Source organism: Oncorhynchus nerka, linkage group LG10 (assembly GCF_034236695.1).
Source record: "Oncorhynchus nerka isolate Pitt River linkage group LG10, Oner_Uvic_2.0, whole genome shotgun sequence".
In the NCBI taxonomy this organism is placed as follows: Eukaryota; Metazoa; Chordata; class Actinopteri; order Salmoniformes; family Salmonidae; genus Oncorhynchus; species Oncorhynchus nerka.
Window position 1 is genome coordinate 45,930,652 of NC_088405.1, and position 24,738 is coordinate 45,955,389.

At 41.0% G+C, this 24,738-nt stretch overlaps 1 pseudogene; it reads left to right on the forward strand.

Annotated features, from left to right (window-relative positions):
- Positions 1-230: 230 nt before the first annotated feature.
- Positions 231-7,018, forward strand: LOC115134923 (leucine-rich glioma-inactivated protein 1-like; annotated as a pseudogene).
- The last annotated feature ends 17,720 nt before the right edge of the window (positions 7,019-24,738 follow it).

Sequence of the window (24,738 nt, forward strand, 5' to 3'; positions counted from 1 at the left end):
TGCTTCGGTGGTAGCACAGGTGCTCTAGCTTCAAGCTAAGTGGATGGAAACGCTAGCCAGGAGTAATCATCCGGGGTTGCGGTTAGCTAGTTAGCTAACTCTACATTAGTTAGCTAAACTCTACATTCTCCTCATTGTACCTCAATGTAATATGCAATGTGATTTTTGAATTGCAATATTAATAGCATCATTCCTGAATTACAAATAATATAACAATATATTTTCTCTCTCTGATCAACAGGAGTCTGGCCTACAACAATCTGGAGACACTGCCCAAAGATGTCTTCAGGGGCATGGAGACCTTGACTAAAGTGTAAGACTCTCAACCTATTATTATTATTGTAAAATAGCTTAAGCTAGACTTTACCCTTTGCCACTGAACTAGGACCAGGTAACCTTACCCTTTCACCTTAAAACCTGTTAGGGCTAGGCAGAATACTGAAATACAGAATAAACTGAAAAAAAATCTGTCCAAAATTGCTAATATATGCGTATAATAATTATTATTGGATAGAAAACACTCTAAAGCTTCTAAAACCGTTTGAATTATGTCTGTAAGTATAGCAGAACTCACAGGGCAGGCAATCTCCCAAACTATTTTTGGAGTACTGAAAGTTGGGGCAACTTTGACGTCATCGCCCCCACCCTTCCCAACCAGCTATGGATCTGGAGACACTTTCTATGTCTTCCACTAGATGTCTTCATTCAGTACAGCGTTTAATTGTGCAAATCCCGCGAGTTTTGACCCTTTGGTAGGCAAAAGAGTGAGTGTCGCGAGAAAATACATGGTGGCTAGAGCGCGCTTTTGGAACAGACCTTCCTTTGTTCCAGAATGCCTGAGAAGAAGCAAGATTTGAGAATTGTTTTGTACGTTTAGAACATCCTAAAGCTTGATTCTGCACTTAGTTTGACCAGTTTAGTCGACATATAATATGTAATTTTAAGTTTTGATGCGCAACTGTTCGGGACCAGAAGTAATTTTGGATGCATTTCAGCTGGAACTCATAGCATATGCTACTATAAAGGCACACGAACTGAAACCAAACGTTATATTAGGTAAGTATGACTCCTTCCACTACATTCTGATCGAAGACCATCAAAGGTAAGGGAATATTTATGTTGTAATTTTGTATTTCTGTTGACTCCAACATAGCGGAGAAATATTGCTTACGTCTGAGCGCCATCTCAGATTATTACATAGTGAACTAATTCTGTAACGTTAAAAATAAATGTGGCACAGCGGATGCATTAAGAAGCAGTGTATCTTTCTAACTATATGTAGAACATGTATATTTAGTCAAAGTTTATGATGTTTTTTTCTGTTATCTGGCGGTGCTATCTATAATTTCTCCAGACATTTTTGTGCATTTTCTGAACATGGCGTCAATGTAAACGGAGATTTATGGATATAAATGGCATATTATTGAAAAAAACATAAATGTACTGTGTAACATGTCCTATTACTGTCATCTGATGAAGATTTTCAAAAGGTTAGTGAATTATTTTTCTTTTAATCCTGCGTTTGTGATTGCATCTTTTGTTCGACAAAATGGCTGTATATCGTCTGTGTCTTTGGTGGTGGTTTGACATTAATATGTGCTATGTAGAAATCTGACACGCTGGCTATATGAACCAGGTGTTTATCTTTCATTTGAGCTATTGGACTTGTTAATGTGTGGAGGTTAAATATTTCTAAGAATATTTTTGCATTCTGTGCGCCACTGTTTCAGTTGAGTGTGGTACCCCTTGGGGAACCTGTACCGTCAACAGGTTTTAAAGGTCCTGAACAGTCCAAATCATGTTTTTCATCAAATTGCATGATATTTCAATGAAACCAGGGGGGTGTACAATGAATCGGGATAGAGGAGTTAGCTTGCTAACTTTGGTCAACTCTTCAACTCGGGATAGCAGGTGACACAAATGTGGCTCACCTTTTAGCCAGGTAAATGTCTATGGCAATAAATCCTTCAGACCTATCCTGCTCTAGGGCAGGCTAATTCAGGGCTTAATCCATTTATCCTGAATGAAGTGTCTGAGCTGTGAGTTGATGACCAATGATATCAGATCCCCCCCCCTCTAAAAAAATGTCATCATCCCGTTCATTTGAGGAAGATGACTGATTCAACATTTTATTAAATCAAATGTTTTTTGTGTAAAGAAATATTAATATTACAATACCTATCACATTACACATTTAGTAATGACAGAATGCAACTTAGTAAATGTAAATGTTAATGCCCAGTAAAACTTTTGTATTGCATAATACACTTATTTTGGAAAAAAAAGTTGCTTGTGCATTGATAAGCACACCAAAGACGACATTAACGATACAAGTAATAAAAGATAGACGACACTTCTAGTAGTTTATTTCCCGCCTTAGCCTGCTGAATCTTTCATTTTGATTTGGGCAAAAATTCTAATGTGGCACCTACTCGCCTATGAATTGATGGTTCAGCATTGTCTCAATGCTTTCAACTAGCTTGGGTGTCCACGTGTGACATGCACACACAGTTACAAGCCTGGTTCAAGTTCTGCTCGTGTTAGCGGCAGCTGCAGGACCAATCTCCACCTTCATAACATGGATGTAGCCTGAGCAGTAATGTGAAGCTAACTGAAGCTAACTAACTTCAGAAAAGTCTGAGTACATCTAGCTAGATTTGTAGAAAACCCTTCAGATCAAAGTAGGATGACCACATAATGAAAGGGACTGTTGCTTGTACATCAATAAAGTTTGAAAGGTACTGGCTTCTTCCTCTTTGTTAAAAACACATATACAGGAGGCCAGATTGATGTGATTGAGGATTGATATGACATACATATGTTTTGTACAATCATGTGAAATGCCTGGATTTTAACCTTTTATTTAAAGCTTTTTCATCAAACTATTGCCTTACTTCGGGTGGCAGGTAGCCTAGTGGTTAGAGAGTTGGGCCAGTAAATCAGATCGAATTGAGTCATTTCTAAACTCTTAGATAAGGGTTCCTAAAGGTACAAATCTGTTCTGCCCCTGAACAAGGCAGTTAACCCACTGTTCCCCGGTATGCTGTCATTGTAAATAAGAATTTGTTCTGAACTGCGTTGTCTTGGATGTGTGCTTAGGGTCATTGTTCTGTTGGAGGTGAACCTTCACCCCAGAGGTCCTGAGTGCGGATTTTCATCAAGGATCTCTCTGTACCCCAAAGTCAAGCTTAAATTAGTTTATATTTATTCATGCCAGCAGACAGATTACAGACAAACAGTACTTCATGTGGAGTTTAGTCAGAAGCTCTGACGAGGTATTTCCCCTTCAACATATTTATACTATCGCTACGGGTTAGACAAAGATAGCCAAGTGCATCCTTTCTCAGCAAAGCATTTGCTCCCAGAGACTGGCGTCAGAGGAGGAAAACACCTGGCAACCACTCTGGGCGTTGAGCCGACCTTGTGAGAGCAAACCCCAGACACCCTGTCTGTCTACAACAGGCACATTTCTAAGTATGTATCAGGTCAAATGCAGAATAAGTGTGAGACACTGAAATGGGAGGAAGAGACACAGTAAAATTCCACTACACTTTGCTCAGTTCATCTTTCCCTCGATCCTGACTGGTCTCCCAGACCATGCCACCGAAAAACATCCCCACAGCATGATGCCGCCACCACCATGCTTCACCAGATGGATGGTGCCAGGTTTCCTCCAGACATGACGCTTGACATTCAGGCTAAAGAGTTCAATCTTGGTTTCATTAGACCAGAAAATCGTGTTTCTCATGGTCTGAGAGTCTTTCGGTGGCTTTTGGCAAACTCCAAGTGGCTGTCAAGTGCCTTTTAGTGAGGAGTGGCTTCCGTTTGGCCACTCTACCATAAAGGCCTGATGTGTGTAGTGCTGCAGAGATGGTTGTCCTTCTGGAATGTTCTCCCATCTCCACAGAGGAACTCTGGAGATCTGTCAGAGTAACCATCGGGTTCTTGGCCACCTCTCTGACCAAGGCCCTCCTCCACCAATTGCTCAGTTTAGCCGGAGCGGCAAGCTGTAGGAAGAGTCTTGGTTGTCCCAAACTTCTTCCATTTAGGAATGATGGAGGCCAATGTGTTCTTGGGGACCTTCAATGCTGCAGACATTTTTTGTTACCCTTCCCCAGATCTGTGCCTCAACTAAATCCTGTCTCGGAGCTCTATGGAGAATTCCTTTGACCTCGTGGCTTGGTTTTTGCTGTGACATGCACTGTCAAATGTGGTACGTTATATAGACTGGTGTGTGCCTGTCCAAATAATGTCCAATATATTAAGTTTACCACCGATGGACCCCAATCAAGTTGTTGAAACATCTCAAGGATGATCAATGGACACAGGATGCACCTGAGCTCAATTTCGAGTCTCATAGCAAAGGATCTGAATGCCTATGTAAATAAGGTATTTCTGTTTTTATTGTAATTAATTTACAACATTTCTAAAAACCTGTTTTCACTTTGTCATTATGGGTTATTGTGTGTAGATCTGTTACATATCAAAATTTGGAAAAAGTGGTCTGAATACTTTCCGAATGCAATATATGTCCATTGGGAACGTTGTCGTGTCAACACATCTGCCAGTGCTGCTGTGAACCGCAACAGAAGACACATGCCAAATGGGAGATGCATAGAAAAAATGATTGACATCATGGATAATCCTGGTTTATGTAGATGGTCAGGAAGTCAATAACTATATTTTATGAAGTGAACCTAGATCTCTCCCTGTCCAATTGGCCAAGATTAACTAACTTGAAAAAACAGTGCTGATAATGCCATTTTCACTAGTTAGCTAAATTATACAGCTAGCATTTTGTCTGTTACAATAACCTTTTGTTTGGTTACTTTGGCAAAGCCAATTTCTGATATACATTGTGGCAGATAAGCTGGTTCGAGCTAGCTAAATAGGCTAAGGCTGATAACAAACACTTTTTCCAGCTACCTAAGAAGCTAACTAAACTAGGTGGTTTTGGATATGAGGCGGAGTTGAGTGAAGCAGCTTGAACGGTAAAACTTGACCCCGCTCTTATGAATCAAAATCAAATATTAACAGGCGGAGGCATATCATGCTTTTCACTTAGCCTACCACAAAGTTGAGAGATGAGAAGCATTTTTTTCCTGCTTTTTATCTAAACCCAAAAGGAGTCATACCTAACTAACCGCCCAGTGGTTTTCCATAGCCCCAAGTTATACTGAGGCGGCTAAGCCCCCTTTTGTCCCCTCGTAGAGCCGGGCCCAGCTAATGCTAAAATGTGTGTTACTCTCTCCCTGTCCTCAGTGACTTGCGGGGCAACCAGTTCATGTGTGACTGTAAACTGAAGTGGCTGGTTCAGTGGATGCTCCACACCAATGCCACCGTGAACCAGATCTACTGTAAATGCCCTGTTTCCCACCAAGACAAGAACATCAATGACCTTGTCACTGCGTCCTTCGACCGCATCACCACAGGTCAACCACCACTTTAAATCATCAACGTGATAATATTAAAGGAATAGTTCAGCAAAAATATGTTTTCAGATATTTGTTTCCTTACTTTCAAAACAGTCTACAGACAAACAGAGACTGCAATCCACACTTTGGTTGTGTTTGTTAAACTAACTGCTAAACTGAAGCTGATCTAGCCAGGTGTCAAATACTACAAAATGTTTATTTGTTTTAATCTATATTATCAGTCAATGGTGACTTATGTGGCATCCTTTCCTTTGTTTTTCCTGTAGAGTTTGCATCCTACCAGTCAGAGAAGTCGGAGTCCATATCCGTGGAGGCGTTTGCATTTGGGAATGACGAGTATGTGGTGTTTGCCCAGCCCTTTATTGGGAAGTGCAGCTTCCTGGAATGGGATCAAGTGGAGAGGAACTTCCAAAATTATGATCACATTGACAGTAAGTACAGGACTTTGTCGATGTGAAAGAAATAGATTATTTTGATGCTGAAAGAAATCGGTTCTTCTGATGCATCAAAACCAGTTTCTTTTATAACAGTATTTGGAGAAGACTGTTTTCTCAAATTTTTACCACGATGAAGCCACACATACATAAAACATCAGTCACACATTTGTATTATCTCCCTCGCTCCCTATCTTTTGCTTTCTCTCTCACTCCCTTCTGCCTCTCTTCTCTGTCTTGCTCCAAACACTCTCTCTCCCTCCATATTTCTGTCTCTGTCTCCCCCCTACTTTGTCTCTCATTCTCTCCTTCACCCCCCAATCCCTCCCTTTAGGCACATCCACAGTGATCTGCAAGCCGCTGATCATTGACAACCAGCTCTTCATTATTGTTGCCCAACTCTTTGGCGGTTCGCACATCTACAAGCGTGGCGTCTTTGCCAACAAGTTCATCAAGATCCAGGACATCGACATCCTGAAGATTCGCAAGCCCAAATGACGTGGAGACGTTCCGCATCGACGGTGAGTCCTTCTTCATGATTGCAGACAGTTCCAAGGCCGGTTCTACGACAGTGTACAAGTGGAACGGCAATGGGTTCTACTCGCACCAGTCCCTACACCCGTGGTAACCCGACACTGATGTGGAGTACATGGAGATCTCGTCCAAGCCCCACCTGGTCCTCTCCAGCAACTCACAGCCCCCCATTATCTACCAATGGAACAAGGGCACCAAGCTGTTCGAATGGTGCACAGACATCCCAGAGATGGAGGACGTGTATGCCGTCAACTAATTTCAGGTCGATTGGGAGCTCTTCATCTGCCTGACGTTCTTCATCGGCGACTCCAAGGTGATGCGCTGGGGTGGCACCCTGTTCCGTGAGCTGCAGACCATGCCATCACGTGGCTCCATGGTGTTCCAGTCGCTAACAGTCGGCAGATTGCAGTACGCCGTGCTGGGCAGTGATTACTCCTTCACTCTGGTGTACTACTGGGACACCAACAAGAGCCCGTTCGTCCACTTCCAGGAGCTCAGCATTCAGGTGCCCAGGGCCTTCTCCCTTCTGGCCATCTGCAACCGGAAGTTCCTGCTGGCCTCTAGCTTCAAGGGTCTACGATCTACGAGCACCTGATAATTGACCTGAGTAACTGAATGGTAGATTTTTTTGGGTTGTTTTGATTGGTTGATATATTGATTGCTAGCTAGGTGGAATTGAAAGCGGAGATGGTGCTTCAATAGATTTTGTGGGAAATCCTAAATTGAGATCCAAGGGCACATTCATGCAGATCTTCCAGCAATATTAATGAACTGTTTTACAACTAAAGTCAGAGTTGCACTTGGGTGAGTCTCAAATTAGGATTGGGCCTTACATTGTCAGATTACATGCATGACAAAGGCCTCAATCAGGCTCTCATCCTGATGAATGCAATGCTTCAAATGTCCATGATTTTGGGTTTTCCATCATCTAGCATTGGTCAGTAGGTTTCTGTTTTTAACAAGAACACTATTTTGTGATTTATGATGTAAATACATTTGCAATCCCATCTATTTATCTAGAGGATGCAATAAACAAAATGCACTTTTTAATATATTTATTAATGAGTTTAGTTTAAGAATCTGCCAAATGAAATGTTTACATTTTTCTGTCTTTCAACTTGTCACCTAAATTATTAGAAAATTAAGCTTTTATAAGATTAAGAAGGACCATGACCCCATTTGAATACATAGGCCTATTTAATTTGGAGATTCATATCGTTTGAATATTCACATTTGTAGTTTGGAAAAATACAGATGTAAATGTTGTTAGGATCAAAATGTCCTCACAATTTACATTTTAAAAGTATTGGAAAAGTTACTATTAACACTGTTTTTCATAATGTGTATTAAAGATCTTTGGGGCACATTTTCAATTATTTTCACACTGCCTAAGAGGAATGATATGAAAAACTAACATGGGGATAACGGTTAAATTTGACTAACACATGTATGCAAATTGTAACACTTGAAGACGAGGATAAAGACTAATGCCATGCTATTTAGGCTGAATAAAACTTACATCATTGTATGACTGCCATTCAGACTTGAAGTTGATACAAAATCCTGTTTCATGAAATACCCCCACCTTTGTCTTCCAAATGACTAGTAATTGCACATTAATAATAATTTAACTGGAGAAGTACATCTCCCGAATATGTTTTTTACAGCTTGTTTTAAAAGTGTTTATTGTTTTGAAATACATTATAGTTATTTTTTATTTATTTTTATTTCACCTTTATTTAACCAGGTAAGCAAGTTGAGAACAAGTTCTCATTTACAATTGCGACCTGGCCAAGATAAAGCAAAGCAGTTCGACACATACAACGACACAGAGTTACACATGGAGTAAAACAAACATACAGTCAATAATACAGTAAAAAAACAAGTCTATATACAATGTGAGCAAATTAGGTGAGAAGGGAGGTAAAGGCAAAAAAGGCCATGGTGGCAAAGTAAATACAATATAGCAAGTAAAACACTGGAATGGTAGTTTTGCAATGGAAGAATGTGCAAAGTAGAAATAAAAATAATGGGGTGCAAAGGAGCAAAATAAATAAATAAATTAAATACAGTTGGGAAAGAGGTAGTTGTTTGGGCTAAATTATAGGTGGGCTATGTACAGGTGCAGTAATCTGTAAGATGCTCTGACAGTTGGTGCTTAAAGCTAGTGAGGGAGATAAGTGTTTCCAATTTAAGAGATTTTTGTAGTTCGTTCCAGTCATTGGCAGCAGAGAACTGGAAGGAGAGGCGGCCAAAGAAAGAATTGGTTTTGGGGGTGACTAGAGAGATATACCTGCTGGAGCGTGTGCTACAGGTGGGAGATGCTATGGTGACCAGCGAGCTGAGATAAGGGGGACTTTACCTAGCAGGGTCTTGTAGATGACATGGAGCCAGTGGGTTTGGCGACGAGTATGAAGCGAGGGCCAGCCAACGAGAGCGTACAGGTCGCAATGGTGGGTAGTATATGGGGCTTTGGTGACAAAACGGATTGCACTGTGATAGACTGCATCCAATTTGTTGAGTAGGGTATTGGAGGCTATTTTGTAAATGACATCGCCAAAGTCGAGGATTGGTAGGATGGTCAATTTTACAAGGGTATGTTTGGCAGCATGAGTGAAGGATGCTTTGTTGCGAAATAGGAAGCCAATTCTAGATTTAACTTTGGATTGGAGATGTTTGATATGGGTCTGGAAGGAGAGTTTACAGTCTAACCAGACACCTAAGTATTTGTAGTTGTCCACGTATTCTAAGTCAGAGCCGTCCAGAGTAGTGATGTTGGACAGGCGGGTAGGTGCAGGTAGCGATCGGTTGAAGAGCATGCATTTAGTTTTCCTTGTATTTAAGAGCAATTGGAGGCCACGGAAGGAGAGTTGTATGGCATTGAAGCTTGCCTGGAGGGTTGTTAACACAGTGTCCAAAGAAGGGCCGGAAGTATACAGAATGGTGTCGTCTGCGTAGAGGTGGATCAGAGACTCACCAGCAGCAAGAGCGACCTCATTGATGTATACAGAGAAGAGAGTCGGTCCAAGAATTGAACCCTGTGGCACCCCCATAGAGACTGCCAGAGGTCCGGACAGCAGACCCTCCGATTTGACACACTGAACTCTATCAGAGAAGTAGTTGGTGAACCAGGCGAGGCAATCATTTGAGAAACCAAGGCTGTCGAGTCTGCCGATGAGGATGTGGTGGTTGACAGAGTCAAAAGCCTTGGCCAGATCAATGAATACGGCTGCACAGTAATGTTTCTTATCGATGGCGGTTAAGATATCGTTTAGGACCTTGAGCGTGGCTGAGGTGCACCCATGACCAGCTCTGAAACCAGATTGCATAGCAGAGAAGGTATGGTGTGATTCGAAATGGTCGGTAATCTGTTTGTTGACTTGGCTTTCGAAGACCTTAGAAAGGCATGGTAGGATAGATATAGGTCTGTAGCAGTTTGGGTCAAGAGTGTCCCCCCTTTGAAGAGGGGGATGACCGCAGCTGCTTTCCAATCTTTGGGAATCTCAGATGACACGAAAGAGAGGTTGAACAGGCTAGTAATAGGGGTGGCAACAATTTCGGCAGATAATTTTAGAAAGAAAGGGTCCAGATTGTCTAGCCCGGCTGATTTGTAGGGGTCCAGATTTTTCAGCTCTTTCAGAACTTCAGCTGAATGGATTTGGGAGAAGGAGAAATGGGGAAGGCTTGGGCGAGTTGCTGTTGGGGGTGCAGTGCTGTTGACCGGGGTAGGAGTTGCCAGGTGGAAAGCATGGCCAGCCGTAGAAAAATGCTTATTGAAATTCTCAATTATGGTGGATTTATCAGTGGTGACAGTGTTTCCTATCTTCAGTGCAGTGGGCAGCTGGGAGGAGGTGTTCTTATTCTCCATGGACTTTACAGTGTCCCAGAACTTTTTAGAGTTAGTGTTGCAGGAAGCAAATTTCTGCTTGAAAAAGCTAGCCTTGGCTTTTCTAACTGCCTGTGTATAACGGTTTCTAGCTTCCCTGAACAGCTGCATATCACGGGGGCTGTTCGATGCTAATGCAGAACGCCATAGGATGTTTTTGTGTTGGTTAAGGGCAGTCAGGTCTGGGGAGAACCATGGGCTATATCTGTTCCTGGTTCTAATTTTCTTGAATGGGGCATGTTTATTTAAGATTGTTAGGAAGGCATTTTAAAAAAATATCCAGGCATCCTCTACTGACGGGATGAGATCAATATCCTTCCAGGACACCCCGGCCAGGTCGATTAGAAAGGCCTGCTCGCTGAAGTGTTTCAGGGAGCGTTTTACAGTGATGAGTGGAGGTCGTTTGACCGCTGACCCATTACGGATGCAGGCAATGAGGCAGTGATCGCTGAGATCTTGGTTGAAGACAGCAGAGGTGTATTTAGAGGGGAAGTTGGTTAGGATGATATCTATGAGGGTGCCCGTGTTTAAGGCTTTGGGGGAGTACCTGGTAGGTTCATTGATAATTTGTGTGAGATTGAGGGCATCAAGTTTAGATTGTAGGATGGCTGGGGTGTTAAGCATGTTCCAGTTTAGGTCGCCTAGCAGCACGAGCTCTGAAGATAGATGGGGGCAATCAGTTCACATATGGTGTCCAGAGCACAGCTGGGAGCAGAGGGTGGTCTATAGCAGGCGGCAACGGTGAGAGACTTGTTTTTAGAGAGGTGGATTTTTAAAAGTAGAAGTTCAAATTGTTTGGGTACAGACCTGGATAGTAGGACAGAACTCTGCAGGCTATCTTTGCAGTAGATTGCAACACCGCCCCCTTTGGCAGTTCTATCTTGTCTGAAAATGTTGTAGTTTGGAATTAAAATTTCTGAATTTTTGGTGGTCTTCCTAAGCCAGGATTCAGACACAGCTAGAACATCCGGGTTGGCAGAGTGTGCTAAAGCAGTGAAAAGAACAAACTTAGGGAGGAGGCTTCTAATGTTAACATGCATGAAACCAAGGCTATTACGGTTACAGAAGTCATCAAAAGAGAGCGCCTGGGGAATAGGAGTGGAGCTAGGCACTGCAGGGCCTGGATTCACCTCTACATCGCCAGAGGAACATAGGAGGAGAAGAATAAGGGTACGGCTAAAAGCAATAAGAATTGGTCGTCTAGAACGTCTGGAACAGAGAGTAAAAGGAGGTTTCTGGGGGCGATAAAATAGCATCAAGGTATAATGTACAGACAAAGGTATGGTAGGATGTGAATACAGTGGAGGTAAACCTAGGTATTGAGTGATGAAGAGAGAGATATTGTCTCTAGAAACATCATTGAAACCAGGAGATGTCATTGCATGTGTGGGTGGTGGAACTAATAAGTTGGATAAGGTATAGTGAGCAGGACTAGAGGCTCTACAGTGAAATAAGCCAATAAACACTAACCAGAACAGCAATGGACAAGACATATTGACATTAAGGAGAGGCATCCTTAGTCGAGTGATCAAAAGGGTCCAGGGAGTGGAGAGGTTGGTTTGGGGGTCACGGCGATTTAGACAGCTAGCCAGGACATCGGTCATTATTGAAGTGGTTATTGAAGCCAGGACATTATTGAAGTGGTAGTGACTGATTTTAGAGTTGAAGTAGGTAGATGATTGGTGAATTGATAGTATAGGACAACTTGAACATGTTACATGCTGATTTACGACTCATGTCGCACTCTGGAGAGAAAAGGCATGAGAAAAAAGGCAGTTGATAGCGTCGACTGGATGCTTTGGAACAGATTGCTGGCTCAGACTCAGTTTTCAGGTAGAAGTGGCGAAAGACAGGGCCATAGTGAACGCCATTACTTCAGCCGGTTGGAGGGGGTAAAGTTCACACTGTTCCAGGCCAAATTGTCCCTTTCATCCGTCTAGATACCATCTGTCCTTCACCATAACCTCGAGAGGACAGACCAAAACAGTTTAGTTTAGGGCATTTCTGATTCAAGATATCCAGACAAATGATTTACTGTATGACAAATGAGAAATTATTCATTGTATGATAAATTATTACTACTACCAACATTCTTAATGCAGATTTCTAAGACAAATGTCAAAGACAATAACAACACAACATTACATTTGGAAATTTGCTATACTCCCTTATCTTGGCGACCTCACCGCAGAGTTACAGGGTTAGGAAGTTAAGGAGAAATTCCAACCATCCACCAGACCCAATCTGGTGAAATGTGTTATTGGAGCAAGACAAAACAAAGAAAACAAAACCACAGCAATACACATATGTTGGTAATGGTTGACAGTTACTCACAATGGATTGAAGTTTTCCTTAATTGATTTATGTGTATTGCTTTTGGTGTTGACATATCATTTTTCCTTTACAGGCAGGCATGTGAAGAAAATCAATTGCATATTTACCAAAAGGCCCCTTTGGACACATTACTCACATCGTGATTCATGTGTCCCCCAAATTGAAAAAAATAACAAACTAACAAATACACTTAGAACCCTTGATAAAACCATCTTAAAACAATTGTTTCCCATAAAGTAATTCAAGGAATAATACAAATGACTAGAGACAGGTGTCCGTTTACTACGGGAACGTTATTTTTCCAAAAATGAAAATACTGCCCCCTAGTCACAAATGGTTAACCTTTTGTAACTAGGGGGCAGTATTTTCATTTTTGGATAAAAAACGTTCCCGTTTTAAACGGGATATTTTGTCATGACAAGATGCTCGACTATGCATATAATTGACAGCTTTAGATAGAAAACACTCTAACGTTTCCAAAACTGTAAAAATATTGTCTGTGAGTGCAACAGAACTGATGTTACAGGCGAAACCCAGATAAAAATCCAACCAGGAAGTGCCCCATATTTTGAAAGCCCTGCATGCCAATGTCTCCTTATATGGCTGTGAATGGGCTACGAATGAGCTTACGCTTTCTACGTATTCCCCAAGGTGTCTACAGCATTGTGACATCTTACGAATTTATGTTGAAGAATAGCCGTAAGGGACCACATTGAGCAAGTGGTCACATGATGGCTCCCGCAGAAAATCTTAAAGTACTGAGGTAGCCATTATTCCAATCGCTTCTAATGAGAAACCAATTGTCCCGACGAATATATTATCGAATAGATATGTGAAAAACACCTTGAGGATTGATTCTAAACAACGTTTGCCATGTTTCTGTCGATATTATGGAGCTAATTTGGAAAAAAGTTTGGCGTTGTAGTGACCTCATTTTCCGGTCGATATCTCAAGATTTTCTAGGAAGATTTATGTCCGCTGCGTTATGCTAATTAGTTTGAGGCGATGATTACGCTCTCGGATCCGGGTTTGAGAGTCGCAAAAAGTTTTAAGAAGCCCTCCTGTTCTCCACTCATTACCTGTATTAACTGCACCTGTTTGAACTCGTTACCTGTATAAAAGACACTTGTCCACACACTCAATCAAACAGACTCCAACCTCTCCACAATGGCCAAGAACAGAGAGCTGTGTAAGGACATCAGGGATGAAATTTTAGACCTGCACAAGGCTGGGATGGGCTACAGGACAATAGGCAAGCAGCTTGGTGAGAAGGCAACAACTGTTGGCACAATTATTAGAAAATGGAAGAGGTTCAAGATGACGGTCAATAACCCTCAGTCTGGGGCTCCATGCAAGATCTCACCTCGTGGGGCATCAATGATCATGAGGAAGGTGAGGGATCAGCCCAGAACTACACGGCAGGACCAGGTCAATGACCTGAAGTGAGCTGGGACCACAGTCTCAAAGAAAACCATTAGTAACACACTACGCCGTCATGGGTTAAAATCCTGCAGCGCATGCAACGTCCCCCTGCTCAAGTCAGCGCATGTCCAGGCCCGTCTGAAGTTTGGGAGAAGGTCATGTGGTCTGATGAGCCAAAAATAGAGCTTTTTGGTCTAAACTCCAAACTCCAACCCCAAGAACACCATCCCAACCGTGAAGCATGGAGGTGGAAACATCATTCTTTGGGGATGCTTTTCTGCAAAGGGGACAGGACGACTGCACCGTATTGAGGGGAGGATGGATGGGGCCATGTATCGCGAGATCTTGGCCAACAACCTCCTTCCCTCAGTAAGAGCATTGAAGATGAGTCGTGGCTGGGTCTTCCAGCATGACAACGACCCGAAACACACAGCCAGGGCAACTAAGGTGTGGCTCCGTAAGAAGCATCTCAAGGTCCTGAAGTGGCCTTGCCAGTCTCCAGACCTGAACCCAATAGAAAATCTTTGGAGGGAGCTGAAAGTCTGTATTGTCCAGCGACAGTCCCGAAACCTGAAGGATCTGGAGAAGGTCTGTTGGAGGAGTGGGCCAAAATCCATGCTGTAGTGTGTGCAAACCTGGTCAAGAACTACAGGAAACGTATGATGTCTGGAATTGCAAAAAAAAGGTTTCTGTACTAAATATTAGGTTCTGCTTTTCTGATGTATCAAATACTTATGTCATGCAATAAAATGCAAATTAATTACTTAAAAATCATACAATGTGATTTTGGGATTTTTGTTTTAGATTCCGTCTCTCACATTTGAAGTGTACCTATGATAAAAATTACAGACCTCTACATGCTTTGTAAGTAGGGAAACCTGCAAAATCGTCAGTGCATCAAATACTTGTTCTCCCCACTGTATATAGGACTTGCATCCTTGGCACAATGAAGTTATTATATTCGACTCTATCCATATGCTTCATTAATGCTATTCAGACTTGAAATTGATACAACAACTATGATAGCTGAGGTTCATAGGTTCTGAACTAATATTCATACCAATCTAACGTCATAGGGTCCATACACAAATCAGCTATATACTGTAGCTAACTACACATCCATAGGCATACAGTTATTTTTATCCTCCACTACACAATAAGCAAGTAAATAGTTAGCTAGCTATGTTACTTCAGCTGCATTGCAAGGCAATATTGCACAATTGTACATTCAATTGTACATGCTTTTGTTAGCTAGATTCTTTACATCCACTGTTTCATAAGACGACAGCCTGGTTTGCTGGTTTTCTTCAGAGTTGCTAAAACATTAAACAACACGAATTACAAATTCATTCTCCTGTCATAACACTAGCTAGCTGGCTAATTTTAGCTATTCAGATGACTTGCTCAATAGCAATTTCCGTAAATTAACTTTATTGGAACCACTGGATATGATAGGTCATATAAAAACCTTGGGACCCAAATGCATAATGAGTAGATCTTTCCAGAAGGGCTGCCCACTCAGTCCGTTGCTCTTCGCTGTTGCCCTTGAACCCCTTGCGATACAAATAAGGGATGATCCTAATATCCGAGGTCTTAACTTGTTAGGGTCTAGTTTCCTGTTATTCAGGCCCAGAAGCCAGGACATGCATATAATTGGTAGAATTGGATAGGAGCTAAAACAAAACCATTTTTTAAGAATTTGGACTTGGCAATCTTGTCATTTGTCTGGGGTTACAAAAAACATTGTATTGGTAGAGCCCACTTGCAAAAGCCCAAGGAAAGTGGGGGCTTAGGCCTACTCATCTATAAGCATTATTACTAACCAGTGTGTTATTCCGTGCTCCTTCTTCCTTTTTGCTCGTCCTCCCGGTTTTGACCCTTGCCTGCCTTGACTCTGAACCCGCCTGCCTGACCATTCAGCCTGCCCTGACCTCAAGCCTTCCTGCCACTCTGTACCTCCTGGACTCTGACCTTGTTATTATCTGTTGCCATGACCATTCTCTTGCCTGCCCCTTGGATTACAATAAATATCAGAAACTCGAACCATCAGCCTCCCATGTCTTCATTTGGGTCTCGCCATGTGCCCTTATAGCATGTATGTATTACAATTATACACTTCAACAGTGTTTATAACTCCTGCTCCTGGGACATCAATGATTACGCATTGTAACTATGCAACAGGCTAGAAACATGATTTAAGTAAAGGCTGATTTATCATTCATATATACAGAAAAAACAGTACACTGCACTTCCTATGCATATCTAATTCCCTTCATCTCCATTAATCTGAGGACTCAGGATAGAAATACTATGAGCACTTAATTTCAACCAGTAAAGAATATGAATTGCTTTATTGAAAGAAGTTCGTTATCGGGGTGTTATAAATACATAATACATGCATTATAGTTATGATAATTGTAATATTACATTATAAATACAAGTTCAATCTGTACTTCAATGCACATATGGTGTGCATTACAAAAAAAAGAGGAAGAAAGAGGCAGTGGCGAGAGAGGTGTAGACGAGAGAAATGGAAATAGGTAGGAACAGAAGAGCTTGGAAGACAGCATTTATTAATGAATTACAGTGCTACCCTAATATTCCCTCAGTTCATCACAATTGCGGTGTCTCCTACCCCTCCTTGGTCCCCCAGTTAGGCCGAAGGTTATCTTAAGAGCGGGTGAGGTGGTAATGACGGGACTGGCTTCCTCTCTTACATCAAAACATACCTCCAGACGAGAGACATGAAAGAGCATGATTAAGCCATGTTTTTTTTTATTCTAACACGGTCAGTCATCATAATCAGGAGGTGAAATGCAAAACGGACCTAGAATCATTAACTCTGGGGCTACTACATCTCTGTCTATATTTCAATGTAAAGCATCTCTTTGATAATACTTCCCGTTGAAACGACCAAGTGACCTCTCACCTACAGTATGATCATGCTGTGCCCTCTGTGTCAGCCAGTTCAGATGAAGGAGGGGTTCACCGACACAGCTGATATAACCTATAGGATTTAGGGAGAAGGGGAAGAGGGATGAAGAACTTCTTAGAGATAAGGGGCAGCATTTCTACTTTTTGATAAAAAGCGTGCATAATTTCAACTTCCTGCTACTCATGCCAGGAATATATTATATGCATATGATTAGTAGGTGTGGATAGAAAACACTCTGAAGTTTCTAAAACTGGTTCAATCATGTCTGTGACTATAACAGAACTTATGTAGAAGGCAAAACCCAAGGAAAAACTGTTCAGAAAAAGAAAAAAAATCCCTCTGACAGTTCCCTGAATTGTCTTTGTCAAGGGAAATTAGATAGCGCCCATTTTCCTACAAGTTCCACAGGATGTCACCAGTCTTTGGAATTGGGTTGAAGTTAATCATTGGTGAAACGAAGAAGAGGCACTTCCTGGCAGAGGTTACACTGTTGATAGTTATGTAAGAGGGAAAATCGTGCATGTAATTGTTGACTTGCTGTTATTGAATACAGATCGCCCCGTCAACAATTTGATCGATTATTAACGTTTAAAAATACCAAAAGTTGGATTACAAAAGTAGTTTGAAATATTTTGGCAAAGTTCATAGGGACCTTTTGAAATGTTTTGTAATGACGTTGCGTTTTGGAAAGCTGTTTTTTTCTGGATCAAACGTGTTTTATAAATGGACATTTTGGGTATTACATGGACGGAATTAATCGGAAAAAAAGGACCAATTGTGATGTTTATGGGACATATTGGAGTGCCAACAAAGAAGCTCGTCAAAGGTAATGCATGTTTTATATTTTATTTCAGCGTTTTGTGTAGCGCCTGCTAACGCTAGTTCTATTGTTTACAACTGGATCAGCTGGTTCAGCGGGGTGCATGCTATCAGATAATAGCTTCTCATGCTTTCGCCGAAAAGCATTTTTAAAATCTGACACGTTGGCTGGATTCACAACGAGTGTAGCTTTAATTGAGTACCCTGCATGTGTGATTTAATGAAAGTTTGAGTTTTATCGCGTATTATTTGAATTTGACGCTATGCATTTCACGAGGCTATTGGCCACTTGAGACGCTAGAGTCTCAATATCCCTAAGAGGTTAGGGAGAGAGACTGTTCCTTGGTGTCCACATCAGCAACAAAGTATCATGGTCCAAACACACCAAGATAGGGCATGACAGTGCATATTCCCCCTCAGGAGTCCTCAGATCCTCAAAAAGTTATTCAGCTGCACCATCGAGAGCAACCTGACTGGTTGCATCTCCACCTGGTATGGCAAATGCAAAGCCTCTGACCACAAGGTGCTACAGAGGGTAATGCGTGAGGCTAAGTACATCACTGGGGCCAAGTTTCCTGCCATCCAGGACCTCTATACCAGATGGTGTCAGTAGAAGGCCCTAAAAATTGTCAAAGACTCCAGCCACCCTAATCATAGCCTGTTCTCTCTGCTACCGCACAGCAAGTGGTACTGGAGAGCCATGTGTAGGTCCGAAAGGCTTCTTAACAGCTTCTAACCCCAAGCCATAAGACGGCTGAACAGCTGATCAAATGGCTACCCGAACTATTTGCATTGACCCTCTCCACCTTTTTTTTACATTGCTGCTACTCGCTGTATATTATCTATTATCCATGCATAATCACTTTATCCTTACCTACATGTACATATTACCTCAATTGCCTCGACTAACCTGTACCCCCGCACATTATATAGCCTCGTTATTGTTGGTCCTTTATTTTTTACTTTTGTTCATTTAGTAAATATTTTTCTTAACTCTTATTTTTCATAATTGCAAGTCCTTGTAAGTAAGCATTTGACTATAACCTGTTCTATTCGGCGCATGTGACAAATAACATTTGATTTGTTTTGAGAACCTAATGAGAGAGCTGCTGAAGGAGCACCACACCGCTCGGTGCCCATACACAGGGGACTGTCCTGCTGCAGACCATCCCTTACGCCTCACTGCACGGCATTTTCTCTGCGAAGTCCCACACACTGCTGCTCAAGGCAGTCGCACACCGAGGCACTGCAAACTCTGCCTGTCTGGAACCAGGAGAAGGAAGCAGAGGAGGTTGACAATGTACTGTACATGTGTTTAGTTTGTGACACATCTCTGTGTTTCACCATGCTTTTGGGAGTACCATATGCACAAGCACTATTGAGCACATCTGCAGCAATTACTGACAGACTTGAAATGTGACGTACCATCATACTATGCCTTTAGAGGTGGGGAGTGGAGATGCAGTTGTTGTTCAATCACTGCATGAATATGAAATATGGGCTATGCTGTTTCTTCTTCCAGTTTTTTTCCTCTATTATAACTAGTTTTTGTTGTTGTTTTTCAACCACCATCAATACTTCAATAAACTAGTTGGCTATTACATATAGGCCTATATGTTTTCTTGCTGTGTTTTATCCACTAAAACTTTTAACGAGTGTACGTTCAAACAGTATGTTGCTAGCTTGCCTCAATCTTCAGCTCGAAAGATGTGCAGTTCCAGTTATGATATTTGCAAATAATGTTAAATACAGGTTTTGGAAAGTACAGAAAAAAGAGGAATTATTAGTGATTAGAATACAATATCAGGATATAGCAAAAAAAACAATATTACAAAGAAGTAACCATTTTTAAAAATTGCATTAAGAAAATCACACATATGAGTTATATAACAGTAAGAAAGCTCCACAAGGGGGCAGGGCAGGGCAGAACAGAGCTATGCTAAATAGGCCAAATGAAAACAAACCATGGTCATAAGGCCAGAGTAGCTTCAAAAAACAACAAAAGCTAATATTTATCTGATGCAATTAGTATTGTTTTACAGAGCTAATAGAAGAATGTATTTAGCTACATAAGCACAATTGAGTATAACACTATCAAGGTTATAAAATTAGTACCTTGCGTGTCAGCTGTTATAAGGAATATACACAAATATATTATGATCCATGACAGCACGAAAACAATTATAATGTAATAAGGCACTTGCTTTGATAGAAACACACACATTATTTACACGCAAAGTTATTATCATGTAGTATGGAAAACAACAATGAAGGCAATTTTCCAGCCGGAAAATTGGAAAAAGTTTGTGCAGGTCCTGTTCTGACTGGAGATTTGCAAATGTCTGCATACTTAATATTCGGAAACAATGAATAAGTGCTTGGAGAAGTTTGTCCAGTTCAGTAAATGTCACACCCTGATCTGTTTCACCTGTCTTTGTGCTTGCTCCACCCCCCTCCAGGTGTTGCCCATCTTCCCCATTATCCCTAGTGTATCTATACCTGTGTTCTCTGTTTGTCTGTTGCCAGTTTGTTTTGTTCGTCAAGCCTACCAGTGGTTTTCCCCTTGCTTCTGACTTTTTCTAGTTCTGATTTCCCAGTTATGACCATTCTGCTTGCCCTGACCATGAGCCTGCCTGCCGTTCTGTACGTTATGGACTCTCATCTGGATTACTGACCTCTGCCTGCTTCCTGTTCTAGTAATAAACTTAGACACTTGTCTGCATCTGGGTCTTCTCCTGAAACTTGATAGTAAGCCTAAAAAATTAAATGCCTGTAAAATTAAATGGGCTACTTTTGTCATTTAATGAGACGGAACACACCTCAATTCAAACTGTTGTTAGAAAATAAAACTTGTAAGAAAATCTTCTGAATTTGGCAAATTGAAACAGCTTATAAATAAAAGCAGGAAGCGTGTCCTGGTTTGAGGGCAGCGAAGATTAACTGTCCTGTTGCGTAACAATCACATTTTGGAACAGTGAGTTCTTTCTGACATCACGTGCACAAAAAACTCATGCTGGGGCGACCGTTAGAGATATTTAGAACTCACATGTGAAAAGGTTAAGGAAATAGAACAGAGAGCTTTCTAAAGAGCAGCGTGATGCAAATCTCCCCAATCCAGATTACTGTGGATTTGGACTTTTGACATTCTCTCAACCAGCTTCATGAGATAGTCACCTGGAATGCATTTCAATTAATTTCTTATGGGTAGGTAGCGTCCCACCTGGCCAATACCGGTGAAATTGCAGAGCGTGAAATTCAAACTACAGAATTACAAATATTAACTTTCATAAAATCACAAGTGTAATTGTTATGGTTTTCTAGGTGTGAAGGAGAGTCGGACCAAAATGCGGCGTGTAGATTGCGATCCATCCTCTTAGAGCCCCCCCTACCGGACCCGGTATCGTGACTACGGCTCAAGCTCATTAGCATAACGCACAATGCGAAAAAATATTCCTACAAATATTTAACCTCCACACATTAACAAGTAAAATAGCTCAAATGAAAGATAAACAAGTTGTTTATCTACCCAGCAAGTCAGATTTCTAAAATGTTTTACGGCGAAAACATAGCACATATTTATGTCAAACCACCACCGCAGACATAGCTCATTTGCATAGCCAAGTAGGAAAAAATATGCAATCAACAAACGCAGGATTAAAAGAAAAATCATTTCACTAACCTTTTGAAATCTTCATCAGATGACAGTAATATAACATGTTACACAGTACATTCTTTTTTTTTCAATAATCTGCAATATGTATCCATAAATCTCTGTTTACAATGACGCATCGTTCAAAAAATGCTACTAAAATGTCAGGAGAAATGACGATAGGTCCGGCAGATAACGTCAGCTAACAAGGAATACACATCATAAACTTTGACTAAATATGCATGTTCTACATATGTATAGGAAGATACACTTCTTCTAAATGCAATCGCTGTGTTACATTTATTTTTAACGTTACAGGTTGCGTTCACTAGGCTATACTAGGAGTCGGCGCTCCAAAAGTAGCATTATGGCTCCTCTATCTTGGAGTCGACAGAAACCCAAATTTACCACATAAATATTCCCTTACCTTTGCTGTTCTTCCATCAGAAGACCTGGAAGGGATTATACTTACCAAAACAGCGTTTAGTTTTCAAGTCTGTGTCTTTCGGTTCTCAAAAACGACACATTTCGGTCGAAATGTAGGCAAAAGTCAAGTGGATGCGCACCAAAACGTCGAAATTACATATTATATGTCGAGTAAACTTGTCAAACTATGTTCATAATTAAGCTTTAACATGTTATAAAGGTGCACAGAAATCGTGAGGACGAACAGAAACACACTCATCGTTTAATCGATCCTGAGGAAAAGACTTCACCCGACCAGAGCGTGCAATGAGAGTTAACTTTTTTTTCGCGTGACCGAGAGCTTTCGGCACGCTGAAACTCTCGTGAGCGCGCGATTCTCACAATGAGAATCCCCATTGAAAGCCGGCATCGTGCTGAACACCTAGGGACTGTTCCTAGAACTGTAACTGGTTGGGAAGGGTGGGGGCGATGACGTCAAAGTTGGGCCAACTTTTTCCATGACAAGAGAGCATTTGGGAGAATGCATGCCCTGAGAGTTCTGCTTTACATAGAGACAAAATTTAAACGGTTTTAGAAGCGTTAGAGTGTTTTCTATTCGATAATATTTTTTATATGCATATATTAGCAATTTTGGGGAAAAATATTTTCAGTTTACTATGGGCACGCACTTTCTCCAACGGGGGCAGTATAGAGGGGGAGCTCTAAGAGGTTAACCTCTTGCGTCCCCCTGACACGCAGGCGTCCCATCTAGACATCTGGAAATGCAAATGCGCTACGCTAAATGCTAATAGCACTCGTTAAAACTCAAACGTTCATTAAAACACACATACAGGGTACTGAATTAAAGCTACACTAGTTGTGAATCCAGCCAACAAGTCAGATTTTTAAAATGCTTTTCGGCGAAAGCATGAGAAGCTATTATCTGATAGCATGCAACACCCCAAAAGACACGCAGGGGACGTGAACAAAATAATTAGCATAGTCGGCGCTACACAAAACGCACAAATAAAATATAAAACATTCATTACCTTTGACAATCTTCTTTGTTGGCACTCCTAGATGTCCCATAAACATCACTATTGGGTATTTTTTTCGATTAAATCGGTCCATATATAGCCTAGATATCGATCTATGAAGACTGTGTGATCAAGGAAAAAAACTGCGTTTTATAACGCAACGTCATTTTTTTAAATTAAAAAAGTTGACGATAAACTTTCACAAAACACTTCGAAATACTTTTGTAATGCAACTTTAGGTATTAGTAAACGTTAAAAATCTATCAAATTGATCACGGGGCGATCTATATTCAATAACTCCATGTCTTCAAATCATTTCAGGATATTTCAAGACCAAAACACCCGGTTGGAGACCGGAAGAAATGGGCTGTCTCTTCTTCGTTTGACCAAGAAACAAAGCCTAGGCAATTGACAAGACTGGTGACATCGTGTGGAAGCTGTAGGAATTGCAATCTCGGCTCCAGGTAATGTGGTTTCCATTCAACAATACATTCAAGTGGCGCATTGATATATTTTCCCATTTTCAGTGATCAGATTTTCCTGCGCTTTTCGATGAAACGCACGTTCTGTTATAGTCACAGCCGTGATTTAACCAGTTTTATAAACGTCTGAGTGTTTTCTATCCACACATACTAATCATATGCATATACCATATTCCTGGCATGAGTAGCAGGGCGCTGAAATGTTGCGCGATTTTTAACAGAATGTTCGAAAAAGTAGGGGGTAGGATCAACAGGTTTTAAGTACCGGCACCTCAAATGTTTTACTGCTTGAGTTCCTGCAATTCGTATAGAATATTATTGCAAAAGTATTGTGGCATTTCTGCACCAAAATATAAACAGTGCCGGCAAACAAAATGAGTAAATAACAGCAACATAATGTATTATAAGTCTTATAATAAGACATCATAAATGCTTGTACATGCTCATAACAAGTGGTGAAGCATTACAGCAGAAGACTAAAGTAAAGTGTTAAAAAATGATCTATTTTATTCCATGGAGAGGAAATATGTTCTAGGCTATTTAAGATGGATGAGAATGAATCATTAAACCTGCAGAATTAACCTCCCTGAACCACCCATCCCGAATCCGGTAAAATTGTCATGAGCAACGCTGAATAGCATAGCGCCACAGTCAAATAATATTACTAGAAAATATGAATATTCATGAAATCACAAGTGCAATATTGCAAAACACAGCTTAGCCTTTTGTTAATCCACCTGTCGACTCAGATTTTGAAATTATGCTTTATCGATCGCTCGACAAAACAACAAGTACACTTAGCATCAGGTAACTTGGTCACGAAAATCAGAAAAGCAATCAAATTAATCGTTTACCTTTGATGATCTTTGGATGTTTTCACTCACGAGACTCCCAGTTAGCCTTTTGTGACTAGGGGGCAGTATTTTCATTTTTGGAAAAATAACGTTCCCGTACTAAACAGGATATTTTTTCAGGACAAGGTGCTAGAATGGGGCGGCAGCGTAGCCTAGTGGTTAGAGCGTTGGACTAGTAATCGGAAGGTTGCAAGTTCAAACCCCTGAGCTGACAAGGTACAAATCTGTCGTTCTGCCCCTGAACAGGCAGTTAACCCACTGTTCCCAGGCCGTCATTGAAAATAAGAATGTGTTCTTAACTGACTTGCCTGGTTAAATAAAGGTAAAATAAAAAAAATAAAAAAATAAAAGAAATATGCATATAATTGACAGTTTAGGATAGAAAACACTAATGTTTCCAAAACTGTAAAAAATATTGTCTGTGAGTATAACAGAACTAATGTTGCAGGCGAAAGCCTGAGAAAAATCCAACAGGAAGCGACTCTTATTTAGAAGGCTCTGCGTTCCTATGC